At 43.7% G+C, this 14,415-nt stretch overlaps 1 protein-coding gene and 1 pseudogene across 8 annotated transcripts in view; both read left to right on the top strand.

The window, feature by feature from the left end:
- Positions 1–14,415, top strand: part of Tmem232 (transmembrane protein 232) — a 255,084-nt gene that overhangs the window by 135,194 nt on the left and 105,475 nt on the right.
- On the top strand, positions 644–2,512 carry LOC148003880 (hypoxanthine-guanine phosphoribosyltransferase pseudogene; annotated as a pseudogene).

Raw genomic sequence — 14,415 nt, 5'->3', positions numbered from 1 at the left:
GCACGCAGGGGCCCAGCTCCATCGGGATGGGAGGACCGCAACGGGATTCACAGATAGGATTTTAAAGCTAAAAAGAGGGACACTTGGGGGCGGGGCTATAGGTGATCTGTATCTTGATTGGTGGGTTCCATCTCTGGGGGCTGGGCGATGCTGTGACTCAGACTAACTGTGCTTGCTTCATGCCAAGGACCGGCAGCTCTTGACATCTTGGTCACAGATTTGGCTCTTATAAGCTGGAAGGGGGTTCCCTTTACACAAGCCTATGGTTGTTACAGCAAACGACTTGCCCAGTTCTGGGAAGCAGAGACTCAGGCCTGGTCTCCTGGACTGCTAGTTTGCAGCCTGCCTCGGTGTTAGCCTGTTTCAGGCCAATTCCTTCTTTTCAGCAGTAACGTGTCATCTGTCCGACACACTGGCCATTTACCCAATGCTGTCATTTCTTCTTCATATCTTATTTTATTTTCATTCAGGTTAATTTCTCATCATATATATATATATATATATATATATATATATATATATATATATACATCATTGAAGTTTCTTGCTCTTTCTTGGGTTTAAATTAGTGATTAATCACCCAACTTCATAATTCTTTACTACAAGCTTAACAAATGTTGACAGGTAGAAGGTCAGGCGGTCGATGATTCGGAGCCTGTACTCCACGTTCTTAGTAGAAAATGAGACTTTGACTTGTCAGCCTTTTAATCCTCAGTATGACGTGACTGATAATCTGTAGGAACTACGTATGATTAGGAAGTGGTTTTCCTCCCCCCTCGGAAGAAAACAGACAACTGCCTGCCCCACTGCGACTAAAATGTTCTACTTACATTACACTCAACTTAAATTTTACCTTTGTTTTTTTGTTTTTGACCAAGAGCTCAGAAAGAACCAGTAAAAAGAAATCAACCGTAGTGACCACCACTGTATACCCAACGGTCCCTCTACCGGGACCAGGACAGAAATCCCCCACACCCTCATAGTCTCTGTGGACCTCACTCCTGACTCTGTGTAGACTGTGTGGGGGTGTGACAGGAACGGCAGTCAGCGTTCTGGACAACTTTAATGGACTCAGAAGTGCATGCCTCTCACTGACCCTTACTCTTCCCCCCAACCCCTGTCTGCTTCTAGGACTCCTTTGATTACGTCTATTGCTCTCTGATGTGTTATCTATTTCCCATGCCACTTCAGATCTCAAGGGGATGACACCGTAAGCCCACGAGCCACCTCACGTTTGTGTATTCTATCATTAGAACTCGGTCTCCATGCGTGTTTTCAAGGTCAATCACTTGATGTAAGCTGTTCCTGTTTTCAACGTTTTAGTAAATATCTACAGATAATTACATTTGAAATTCATAAGTCAATCAGGCCCAGCAAATATAGCAAATACTAGATGATGCAGCAAGGCTTCAGACTCAGGGAGAGAGCAGATGGTTGGCATAGCCAGGAGCCCATCGGCTATGCACGCGATTTTGACACAGGCTGAAGAAGGGCCTTGCTTACTTGAACCAGGAATTGATAGGGAGGCAAGTCTTCTTCAGCGAAAACTCTAAATTGGGAATTTCTGAGAGCAGCTCTATTGATTTAGCGGAAGTTTAGTTTAGTGTTCACTTGGTATTAAACAATATGTCGTAAATATAACGTATCTGATGAAGACCAAAGGACCCTCACTCTAGGCCTGCCTCACATCAAGGTTACTCAGAACCAGATAGAGTCAATTAAGCTGCTGTACAGCAAAACCATGACTTCTAGACACAAATCCTAAGATATCTGACGTAGGAAGTATCATTTAGTTTATTTTGCATTTGATCAGTATTATACAAACGAAGGTCATATGATAGCTAATCCCTTCTCCGGCTTCCTCCTCAGTCGGCTGTGGCCCACGTTCACCAGCTGGTTCCATCTCGGTGACCTAGAGCCCAGCATGGCGATTAGTGAGGATGACCCAGGCCGTGGCCTAGGCTGTTTTGTGTGCCTAATTGCTATGCTGAGGACTTGGAGAAGATGCTTATTTCTCAGGGGCTGATTGTAGACAGGACTGACAGACTTCCTAAAGATGTCATGAAAGGGACAGGAGGCCATTCACATTGTGGACTTCTGCGTGCTCAGGGGGAGCTAATCATTCTTTACTAACTGTCTGCATTGCATTGATCACTGAATAGAAAGACTGATAGATCCATCCCTAGGACGGTACAAAGAGTGTCTTGATGACATCATAGTAGATCTGGTAAATCAATGTGAGCCTTGCTCTCCTGGGTCAAGCAGTTCACCTCCCCAAGGTTAATTGTCACAAGCAAGTTGGTGAAAACGACCTCTCAAAGTGTTGGATACAGCCAAGACTTTGTCAGAACCGAAATTCCAGACACGTTTGTTGTTGGATGTGCCCATTGATTATAACGAGGACTTCAGGGATTTGCATCATGTTTGTGTCATTAGCGAAACCAGAAAAGGCAACGGCAAAGCCTATGGCGAGAGTTCAGTTTGCGTGCGCAAACACGAGTTGTCCCACTGACGCTGCCAGCAAAACTGTGAGGCATTCTGGTTCTGTGGCCATCTGCTTCATAAAGCTTTTTGCATGAATGTTGAGAGAATTTTATGTTGGATATTTTTAGAAAGGTCAGTTGCTGTCCCATTCTTGAACTTTTGGTGTGCACTATGAGCCTATAGGCAGGCAGTCTGTTCCCTCTTGTAGACTGTCGTTCAACTTATGAATCAAACAAAATTTTGAAATTACCATTATCAAGTAATAATACTGATATTGTATCCATAAGAAACATTTAAGGAGAAGATGTGTTAGGGTTTTAATTGGCATTTAAAATTTTTTCTTATCTGAGAAAGAACAGATCTGATTGAGTATTGTTAATTATGCCTCTGTGCCTTTAGAGCAGTCTGAAGCAGTCAGTCTCACGCCAGCATCAGCGTCTAAACCCATGCTTCAGCAGTGAACTGGCTATACTGTGCCACTAGGATTATTTCAAGGAATATTTTGAGACTCTGTGTGTGTGTGTGTGTGTGTGTGTGTGTGTGTGTGTGTGTGTGTGTAGTCCTGGCTGTCCTAGAACTCACTCTGAAGACCAGGTTGGCCTTGAGCTCAGAAATCTGTGTGTCTCTGCCTCCTGAATGCTAGAATTTAAGACTTACACCACCAGTGCCCTGCTAACATTTCTTTTAAAAAAGCAAATAAATAAATTCTAAAAATTAATAAATAAGAATATGAAAATATACTTGAGTCCTTATTAAATCCATTTTTATTTAATATGAAAATGTAAAGAGGTCTGAAACAGTAATCCAAACATAAAAATTTTGTATGTTACGCAGTAGACATAGCCTTCCAACATATATCAATAATTTAAATGGGAGATTAAATATATGGGTAGCCCCATCAAAACACATTGCACATTCTGGACACTCACATAGACACTATTTTATACTTGTGAGAAATAAACTATTGCTGTCTTCAACTAGAGTTTGAGCTGCAAACCTAAATCACGAGTGTAGTCAGTGATGGAAGGTGGCTAGGCAGAGGAACATTTCACAGATGATGAACTGTCGTGAGGCAGTCTTCGCCTGACTTGGACAGTTTGGAAAACACTTTGGATTGCGCGTCAGTAGGCATTAAATTTAAAGGGACATTTATGAAAGCAAAGGTAGATGTTTGGTTGGGTTCATAAAAATAATCTAAATGGATTTCAGATTTGTTTGTTTGAAGAGAAACAATTTGGAGAAAGAGAGCTCTCTTCATTGAATTTTAGTTGTTTGGTTACTTTGTAGTGTGAAATTGCTACATAGAATATATATATTCAAAACAATGAATTACTGCTTTGGAAATGGTGGTATACAGCGATTGAGGTGGCCTCCATTTTATTTGAGCCTCTCTTACTGACGTCTCTGCATAACTTTCCTCTTCCGAGTCTTGATTCGACCACATGACTTGATTTGGATCACGGCACAGTTATACATGCTGAAGTGTGACAGAGGCATACAAAGTGAAGTCTTTTGTGTCTTCTCCTGGAATTTTGTAACTGTCACCACCCAAAGTTCACTACTTAGTGGAGGTCGAAAGGAAACCTGGCCCCAAGCAGAGAGAGCCTCCCTAGCTCCTCCCCCTCCCTCCCCTAGACTGGCCTTCTCCACAGAACCTGACAGCATGCAAGCAGGTCTGTAAGCACCGTGGCTATCCCTCTGCTGTTCCCAAACTCAGGCTACTGACCTCGAAACCGCGAGTTAAGCAAACAGTTGTGTTTAGGAGTGACACTCCGATACAGCGAGTTCTGAGTTTGACAGCTGTACACATGGGATTTTATTTCACTACCCTGTTGGTATTATCTTTGTTTTGCTTAAGTGCTTGAGACAAGGTTTGCATATGGTCAGACTTGCTTTATGATAGAGGTTAACGTTGAATTCTCAGCTTCCTCCCCCTCCGAAGCAGTAAAATAGTGTGCATGCTCCACTCTTTGGTTCAAGCTCATCGTTAAAAAAAAAAAAAGACAGTAATAGTATTATTAAAACTGGTTAAGCATTTACAGTGTGTCCTATATTTGCCTTAATTAGCAGATTTGCATAAAACCATGACACACGCTATTTTTACCTTTATTTTACAGATGTGGAAATTAAAATTTTAAATGAGGATTCATATTTTCTCCAAGATTAGCTAGCTTGCTTTTAGATACATGGTTACCAATACTGCTTGAAATCATATCTATATTATACTCTGACTTCCCTCCTCTGCTGAGTACCCTTACAAAAACCTTGGAGTCCTATGTGAGCATGCTTGTGTGTGAGCATTGCATATACACAGATCAAGCTGTGAAGAGCAAGCCAGTAAGCAGCACACTCCATGGCCTCTGCATCAGCTCCTGCCTCCTGCCCTGCTTGGGTTCCTGCCCTGATTTCTTTAGATGATTGTCATGGTTTGAATATGCTTGGCCTAGGGAGTGGCATTCTTTGGAGGTGTGGCCTTGTTGGAGTAGGTGTGTCACTGTCGGTGTGGGCTTTAAGACCCTCATCCTAGCTGCCTGGAAGTCAGTCTGCTAACAGCCTTCAGATGGAGATGTAGAACTCTCAGCTCCTCCTGTGCCATGCCTGCCTGGATGCTGTCATGCTCCTGCCTTGATGATGGACTGAACCTCTGAACCTGTGAGCCAGCCCCAACTAAATGTTGTTCTTATAAGGGTTGCCTTGGTCATGGTGTCTGTTCGAAGCAGTAAAGCCCTAACTAGGTCAAAGATGGAAAATGATGTAGCAGTGTAAGCCAAATAAACCCTTTCCTACCCTCGTTGCTTGCCTCTGAAAGCTGCTTTTCATTATGGTGCTCCATTCGGAAATACCAACCCTGGCTGAGATGGCGGTGGACAGACGGTCACAAGGTGTTATCAGGACAGACCCGGCTGTGTTCTAGAGAGGATTGTGTAAGGACTTTGGAACTTTGGGCTGGAAAATAATAATAGCAAAATAACAATAATAAAAATATCCATTATTTTAAGTATATATATGAAATTTTGTGTAGCAATTTTATACTACAAAGTAACCAAACAATTAAAATTCCGTGAAGATTGCTTTCTCTTCAAACAAACAAATCCAAAATCCATTTAGATTCTTTATTTTTATGAAACCAATTGAGAGCTGAGAGCTGGGCGGGGCAGTCCTGAAGGGGCTTGGAAGATAAAACTGTTGAGGGCAGCGCAGGCACAGAAGACGATGGAGGCCTGGCCTGTGGCGTTCCCGAGAGCCGCTTGAGACTCTTAAAGGTTCTATGGGGGCCATTTGCAATTTCGAATTAAGAATCCGTGGTTCTTGTCAGCTGGGCTGATGGAAGTCAGCTGTGACCACTGAGAAACCAGAACCTAAATGAAACTGTTGCTTTGCCGGGGCAGTTGATGCTGGTCACCTGAAGCTGAGATAAACAGGAATTAAGGAGAGACCAGCACCGCTGAGCTGAAGTCTTGCGGGAAGCCTTCCCCAGACTCAGCACACAGAAGCTGAGTTCCAGAGGCGGTCAAGGCTGTGCCTCATGCTAGCAGATGAACCTGATCACGTGTAAGGGTCTCCCAGGTGGTATTGGTTTTGCAGGCACAGGAGTGTTGTGTAGAGCAGCTGAGCATGAGAGATCACTGGCGAAGGTGTAGCTTCAGTAGCAGTCGAAGCCCCAGGACTGAGGAGGTCATGCAGAGAGTTGAGAATTGGCAAGATGAAGAGAGCCCAGGAGAGGCTAGGTCAAAGAGCAGCCCAGTTGCAATAAGAAACCGCAGCATTTTCGAGAAGCCTGTGCCGTGGGACAAGCGATGAGGGCAGCAGGAGCTGCAGAGTGGGGTCGCCCTGAGACCATGAGACAGGCGGTGTGTGCTGCGGCCAGCCCTTAGTAGGAGCCCAGAGGACAGTGAGTGAATCCCAGAAGTCTAACACCGAGCTTTAAATGACTGGGGCTGGTTTTACTTTGTTTAGATTGTGACAGCGCCCTGGGGTTTTCCCCCTCAGAATAAGAAAGCATTTAACTCATTGTTAGTTTTACATGAGTCTACACCTGAAAGACTTTGAACTTTTAAAGAGAGTTTTGAGGTTTTATAGAGACTTTGAGTTTAAAAGAGAATTTTGATTTTTTTCTTTCAAAAAAGACTGAATTTTAAAGCGCTGAAATGTTTAAAATTTGTAGGAATTTTAAGTTTGTAGTATAGTTTACATTACATGTTTACATATATTTATAGCTTATGTTACATATTTATATTTATTTATATGATAGCTTGAGGATGAACAAAATTGGAAAGGTTATTCGTTGTTCAATAGCCTATTGATTGAGCAAGTTGACAAGGGGTCAATTGTGCTGGCTAGCTTTATGTCAACATTGTAGAAGCTAGGGTCGCTTTGGAAGAGGGAAACTCAACTAAAAAAAAAAAACCCACTAATGGCCATGTGAACAGAGCTGAGGTGAATATTCTTGATTGGTGGGCGATGGGGAAAGGCCCAGCTCACTGTGGAGGGTGTCATCCCTGGGCTGGTGGTCCTGGGTACTCTAGGAAAGTAGGCTGAGCAAGGCATGAGGAGCAAGCCAGTCAACAGCACCCCTCCTTGGCTTCTGAATCTGTTCCTGCCTCCAGGTTTCTGTCCTGTTTGAGTTCTTGCCTACTTTTCTTTGGTGATGATCAGTGATGTGTGGAAGCCTTTCCTCCACAAGTTGCTTCTGGTCTTGATGTTTAATCAGGACAATAGTGACAACTCTAAGACAGTGAGATAGCCAGTCGTCTGTGTAGTAGTGTGATAGCTGGTCCTCTGTGTGAAATAAATAATGCTTTTAATCTTTTTAATACTAAGATGGTTATTTTTCCCTACCTCTTTGCCATTTGGATTTCCCTCACTTGTGAATTGATAATTCGAAAGCATTTTCTCCTCAAATTATCTATGTATTGTCCAGCCATCTTTCCAAACTTCTTCCCAAACGGCTATGCAATACTTGCTCATTACCACGTGGTTTCTCCTGCTTCAGTTATCCCTTCGTGACTTCCACATACCTCTTTGGTTTTGTTTTTAGCTCTCCCTTCTCATCCTCTCCCTCCTCCTCCTTTTCTTCCTCCTTCTCCCTCTCCTCCCCCCTCTCCTCCCTTTCTTCTTGTTTAGCACGTTGTTACTTTCTAGTATCAAACAAGGATGCAGTGTATGCCTAGACATAATCTTTATCAAAATAGAAACAAAGTAAAGATACACAGATTAAAAATGTTTATCTCTGACACACCAAATGCAAACACCTAAGGAGGGACTGTTTAGTGAAATATTTAACGGTTTAGGGCTTCATACATCTATCCCTTCTAATCACTCCTCTCCGCTCTAAACAAGGCGTTTACCCCAGGCTCTAGGTCTTGTTAATGTGAGCAGCTTCATATGTTACACAATTAGCATCTGTCTGTGCCAGCGAACATGTCTCCCAGATTCATCAACATTCTGTGTGACAATTTAAACTGTGGCTCAGCGCAGCAACCCATTAGCTTATAGTGTATCCATCATGTTTCCTGTTGGCAGAGATGCATGCTGCTTCCCCTGTCGGACTACCCTACCACAAGCAGGCCTGTACATGCCATTGGGAGCAACACTTTTCACCTCAGATAAACAAGATAGCTGATACTTATTTAACTTTTATTTTAAAAATCACCACAGAAGGCATTAAATACCACTATGGCAATCTCAAAATGCCTTTTTGTGGTTGCTTCCCTCTCCTTATGTCTCCGCCTCCTTCCTCCCTTCCCTTGGGCCCTTGTTTGTAGCTTGACCTTCAGCCTCCTTCCTGCTTTGGGGGTCACAGACATTCATTTGTTCCTGTTTCTTCCTTGGCACCCAGTTTTATCGTCTTTTGGGTTCCTTTCTAGTTTCCTAGGCTGCACACACATTTACAGCCCTCATAGACACATGTACAAGCTAGGATCTGCGTGTGAGAAACTGTTGTTTTTCGTCTTTCTTAATTTGGGTCACTTCATTTAATAATTCATTATTAATGGTACCCTTTTCAGATCCATCTACTTCCCCAAAATTTCATAATTCCCATTTCCCTTATAGAAGTGCCGATATTTGAACAGTTATTTTTATCATGCAGAAACTGAAATTTTACATTGATTGACTAGAACTGGGCATTGAAGAGTGAAGAAGAAAGATGATCCAACTAAGTAGATAATGCAGAAAGCTCCCCCATGTGCGACAGCCTGGGCTAATTCACCTTTGCTATGGGTTGAGATTTGAATTACGGCTGTGCATGCGTATCAGGATGTGTCTTGGCGGTGCACATCTGCACGAACTGTGATTGATTCAGCGGCAGTGAATTTTGTAGGTTTCCGTTTATTTCAGGTTTAATATTTCAATCTAATTTTTAAATGGTGTCTTAGTTCATTCGACTGTTGTTTGATGAAAAATACCCTGATGGAGGCAACCTAGGGGAGAAAGGTTTTAACTCATGATTCCCGGTGATAGCCCATTGCAGCAGGGAAGGGCAAATGACAGGGGCTTGAGAGAACTGGTCATATGTCAAAAAGCAGAGAGGAATACACTGATGAATGCAGGCTAGTATTCATCTCTTTCCTTCTCATATAGTCCACACCCCAAATACAGAGGATGTGCTTACCCACCTCCTAAGGCTGGGTCTTTAACATGGATGAGCACAATCAAGGCAACCCCCACAGGCAATCCCCCACAGACAACCCCCACAGACAACCCCCCACAGACAACCCCCAACAGACATGCCCACAGACAATTCCCCACAGACAATCCCCCACAGACAATTCCCCACAGCCAACCCCCCACAGACATGCCCACAGACAATCCCCCACAGACAATCCCCCACAGGCAATCCCCCACAGACAACCCCCCACAGCCAACCCCCCACAGACAACCCTCAACAGACAACCGCCCACAGACATGCCCACAGACAATCCCCTACAGACAGTCCCCCACAGACAATCCCCCACAGACAGATAATCCCCCACAGACAGATAATCCCCCACAGACATGCCCACAGGCCAATGGAATCTAGGCAATCCCTCATCGAGATAGACGATTCTAGCCTATATAAAGCCGACAGCTTTATACGAAACAGGTAGTCTTCTGGGCTGAGCTTTTGACACAGCACACATAAGATGTAAATGCTTATAACTGCTTTATTTCAGTGTTTTTTTTCTCACCTCATTCTCATGTCTTTGGTCATAAAAGGTTTTTATTGGATTTTGTCGCGCGCCCAATGTCCCGCCAGCAAGAACGACACGTGGCAACAGGATTCTTCTGCGAGCAAGCCTTTACTGTGTTACAGCTCTTCTTAGTGTTACAGCTCTCTTAGTGTTACAGCTCTCTTGAACAGGGACTCCGAGCAGCAAAATCGCTCGGCTTATATAGACAACAGTATGCTAATTATCTCTCAGGGATTGGTGGGGCTTGGATCACCCCACTACTTGTCCTCCAGGGATTGGCCGAGAATGAATCACCTCATTAGCATATTAACGGTCAACTAACACCTGGTGCATAAACCGCACATGTGCAGTACCGCTGTTCACCACTAGAGGGAGCCCTAGCAAGGGGACAAGCCTGCACATGCACAGTAAGTCATTTATATCCAGACAAGGCTGGATGTCGGCACCATCTTTGTTTTGCCGCGCCGCTCTCTACAGGATTTGATGGAATAAATAGTACAGGCTTCAGGAGAAATAGTCTCTAAGCTAAGTTCTTAAAAATTCCCATACTCACTAGTCAACCCAAGTCACTGGCTGAGGACCTTTGAGCAGCAGTGGCAGTCCCAGCTTCTGTCTCCCCCCTGCTCCTGGAATTGCTATTTCTTGAGTTCCAAAGCCAATGGTCTTACCCCTCTGTACCACTTACCCAGTTAAATACACACATATCCATTTATATTTTTATATCCTTCCTTCTCAATATAGTTAGTACGATCATACAAGACAGCTAAGCAGATGTCACTTAGACAAGTAAGGCAAACCCACATCAGGTTCTAGAAAATGAGCATGTCTCACCCACAGGTTACTGGGCTGAACACTTCAGCTCTATGAAAATCGTGTTTTTAAATCGGATTGAATGGGAACATTTTGTAAGCAAGCGGTCTTTATTTTTATCTTAAAACATGAACGTCATGGGACAAACCTCTGTTTTATTTCTTCCTTTGACACTCTGTTGACTTCAGTCGTTTGCAATAAAGACTGTCAAGGTTTAGTTGTTTATGCATATGCGTCCATGCTTCTTTAGTAACTCGCTAATTCACGGGTCCCACAGGGCCATTTTATATGTCTTCCCGGATGCCCCTTTTGAAGATGATATATAAACTGTCTGGAAGATGTTTGTGACTAAAGTGTGCCTATTTTTAGCTGTTCATTTACTACTCCACGTGTGTAGGGAACATAAAAACAATACCTGTATAAGGAAGGCTCAGGACTTAAGAAATCTGAGTCTGTAACACAAGCTTCGCCCTTTTCTGTCCTGTCCCTTGCTTTCCCCAACCCCTGTTCATGTCAGATACTACTGTAGCTTACAGGGAGTGACATGAAGCTTTTATTATGATCTACTGAGCACCACGTGGGGGAGGTATGTACTAGAATGCTAGGTAAATAGAAATATTCTCGTACATTAAAATCAAATATGCATTTCGTATGGTAGACTTTTGAATTTAATGAAAATTTTTTAGTTTAATATTTCAATTCATTTTCAACGCCAATAAATCCACTGCTAACTATACAAGCTACTACCATATAGCATACATATCCATAATAACATTCTGCCATCCATAATCTCATTATATCTGTTCAGAATATTGAGTGATTTCAAAGGTTCGAGGAGAGGTGAAATATCTAACAAGAATATTTGAGATGAAAATCAATCCCGAATAGATCCCTAAACACGAGTCCTTTTGTGCACCGAAGTGAACATAAACCCAATATAAAGAAAATCCCGTCAGAGTGGCCTAATAGGCAAATGCTAATTAGCGCATTCTGTTTGAAATGTTTCCAGAAAGGCTTGTATTGAGGGAGGCTTCTCAGTGCTGGTGAGTCAGCAGCTTATGCTGGCACATGCAGGAGAAGCCATCACGTCTGAAGGCTCTCTGCCATCTGCTATGTGACCTGGATCATCAAGGAAAAATACGCAGAGCTCTAAGGGATGTGTGACTCTATTCAGGGTGTCTCCTGACTCCTCAGATACAACCCTCTGTGGTTATATTTCAATGGCAAGACTGTTAAAAATAAAATAGTTTTTATACTTCATAACGTCTCCACAGTCCTAGCACTGCCTGTTGGGCAGAAGGGACAGCCGTCAGTCTATTTGCCTCCCGGTGCCTGCCTGTCTCCTCCTCCATGCCTGACTTGTTTTGGCATAAATGGAAAAGCTGGATATGGAAGGATAGCTATGCTTTTGGAGATCTCTTCTCCTTAGATTCTCAGCAACCAAGTGCTGAAGTCACGGCACCACGTTTAGGCAGTGTGCCTGCTCATGGGCACAGCAAAGTTCTAAGCACCTCATCCACCACCTGCACTGACCTCCGTAGCTCTCCTACTCTCGCTGCCAATGTGGCTCAGGGTGAAATAAACGGTATGCGGTCCATGCCCTGTCAGTGAACACTACTCCAAGGCCCTGCTGTTTGTACTGTGTCAGGCTTTTTCTGAAAGTAAACGTGAAGGAGGGGCTGACGTTGAAGAGGTTTGCGGTCAGAAGGAGCTAGAAAACATAGTCAACTCTCGTGGTCAACGTTTACAAGATCACTTGAACACGTTGTTACTACTTCAACTCAGCGGTAGGGAAAGAGGTACAGAGAGTGCATAACTCGCAGGAAACCACATAACTTGTGAGTGGGAAACATCAAGCTCTCATTCAGTCCTTTCTTTAACCCTCCTCAGCTGCCTGTCTAAAACGTTAATGTTCCTACATTCTGTATTTGCAACACTGGCCAAGGTAATGAAAAATGAAGCCCTCATGACCAGACATATATCACACACACACACACACACACACACACACACACACACATAAAATTTATTAGATAGTTTGTGTATTTACGTTTCAAATGTTATTCCCTACCAGGCTTCCTGCTCTTCATCCCCCCTGCTTCTATAAGGGTGCTCCCCCTCTCACCCACCCACCCCCACCTCAGCACCCTGGCGTTCCCCTACACTGGGGAAAAGAGCCTTCACAGGACCAAGGGCTTCTCCTCTTATTGGTGCCAGACAAGGCCCATCCTCTGCTACACATGTGGCTGGAGTCATGGGTCCCTCCACGTGTACTCTTTGGTTGGTGGTTTGGTCCCTGGGAGCTCTGGGGGTTCTGGTTGGTTGGCATTGTTGTTCTTCCTATGGGGTTGCAAACCCCTTCGCTCCTTCAGTCCTTTCTTTAACTGCTCCATTGGGGTCCCCTTGTTCAGTCCTATGGTTAGCTGCAAGCATCCTCTTCTGTTTCAGTAGGGCTCTGAGAGAGCCTCTCAGGAGACATCCATATCAGGCTCCTGTCAATAAGCTCTTCTTGGCATCAGGAATAGTGACTGGGTTTTGTGGCTGCCTGTGGGATGGATCCCCAGGTGGGGCAGGCTCTGTTCTACTCTTTGTCCCTGTATTTCCTCCTGTGAGTATTTTGTTCCCCCTTCTAAGAAGGACTGACACATCCACATTTTGGTTGTCCTTCTTGAGCTTCATATGGTCTGTGGATTGTATCTTGGGAATTCTGAGATTTTGGGCTAATATCCACGGATCAGTGAGTGAACACCATGTGTGTTCTTGTGTGACTGGATTACCTCACTCAGGATATTTTCTAGTTCCATCCATTTGCCTAAGAATTTCATGAAGTCATTGTTTTTTATAGCTTAGTGGTACTCCATTGTGTAAACGTAGCACATTTTCTGTATCCATTCCTCTGTTGAAGGGTAACTTGCTCTCTGAATAATGTCACTCTGATGTGTGTTTCCAGGCTTGACCATTTGATACCGAGTAACCAGTTGGTGCCCTTTCCCTGGGGAAACGATTTCTGCCCATCTCAGCACTCCTTGGCCGCCTGTAGCTCTTTGCACAGGGCTGAGGCCACATCCACGTTGGCATGTCTATCTCTGTTGACCTTGCTCAGCTCACGTTTATGGACATAGCATCTGCTATTGCTGGGAGTCACGACGTCCCAGCATACTTCCTGACCTGCTCTTCTAACAGTTCTCCCCCATCTTCTGCAATGTTCCTCAAGCCTTAGGTGTGGGGGCGCTTTGTAGATGTATCGGCTGGGGCTGGACTCCACAACTCCGTGCTCCGATTGGCTGTGGTTTCCTGCGGAGGGTCCCATCTGTTGCAAAAAGAAGTTTCCATGATGAGGTTGAAGACTACACTTACCTGTGTTTATAAGAACAAATGTTTAGGGCGTGGTTAGAGATAAGTAAAGAGATACTGTAGGTTCTCCTGCAAGATCCATGTCTTTAGTATCAGTGAGGAGTTGGGTAGGATCCCAGCACCCAGCTTTCTGTTGCTTCTGCTGTTGTTGACATCCAGCCTTAAATCCGTGGCGGTCAGATAGCATGCAAGGTTTGCAAGGTTTAATTTCCTCAGATCTGCTGAGACTTGCTTTGTGTCTGAGTATGTGGTCAATTTTGGTGAGAGTTTCATGAGATGCTCAGAAGGAAGCACGTTCTATGGTGTCTGGTGAATGTTCTGTAAATACCTGTTAGGTTCACCTGATTTAGGAAGTTATCAACCCCACATTCCTGTTTAGGTTTTGTCTAGGTTAATGGTCTATTGGTGAGAGCGGGGTATTGAAGTCACCCACTATCAATGTGTGAGGTCAATATTTGATTTAAATTGTAGTAGTTTTCTTTTTTCTTTTTTGGAATTCTTTTCCTTTTTGATATTATTATTATTATTATTATTATTATTATTATTATTATTATTATTATTATTAAATCTTTTTTTACAGTCGTCATTATCTGCC

The sequence above is a fragment of the Rattus norvegicus genome, chromosome 9, assembly GCF_021556685.1.
Source record: "Rattus norvegicus strain SHRSP/BbbUtx chromosome 9, alternate assembly SHRSP_T2T, whole genome shotgun sequence".
In the NCBI taxonomy this organism is placed as follows: Eukaryota; Metazoa; Chordata; class Mammalia; order Rodentia; family Muridae; genus Rattus; species Rattus norvegicus.
The sequence above is the reverse complement of the archived record's forward strand: the minus strand, read 5'-3'. Positions and strand labels throughout refer to the sequence as shown.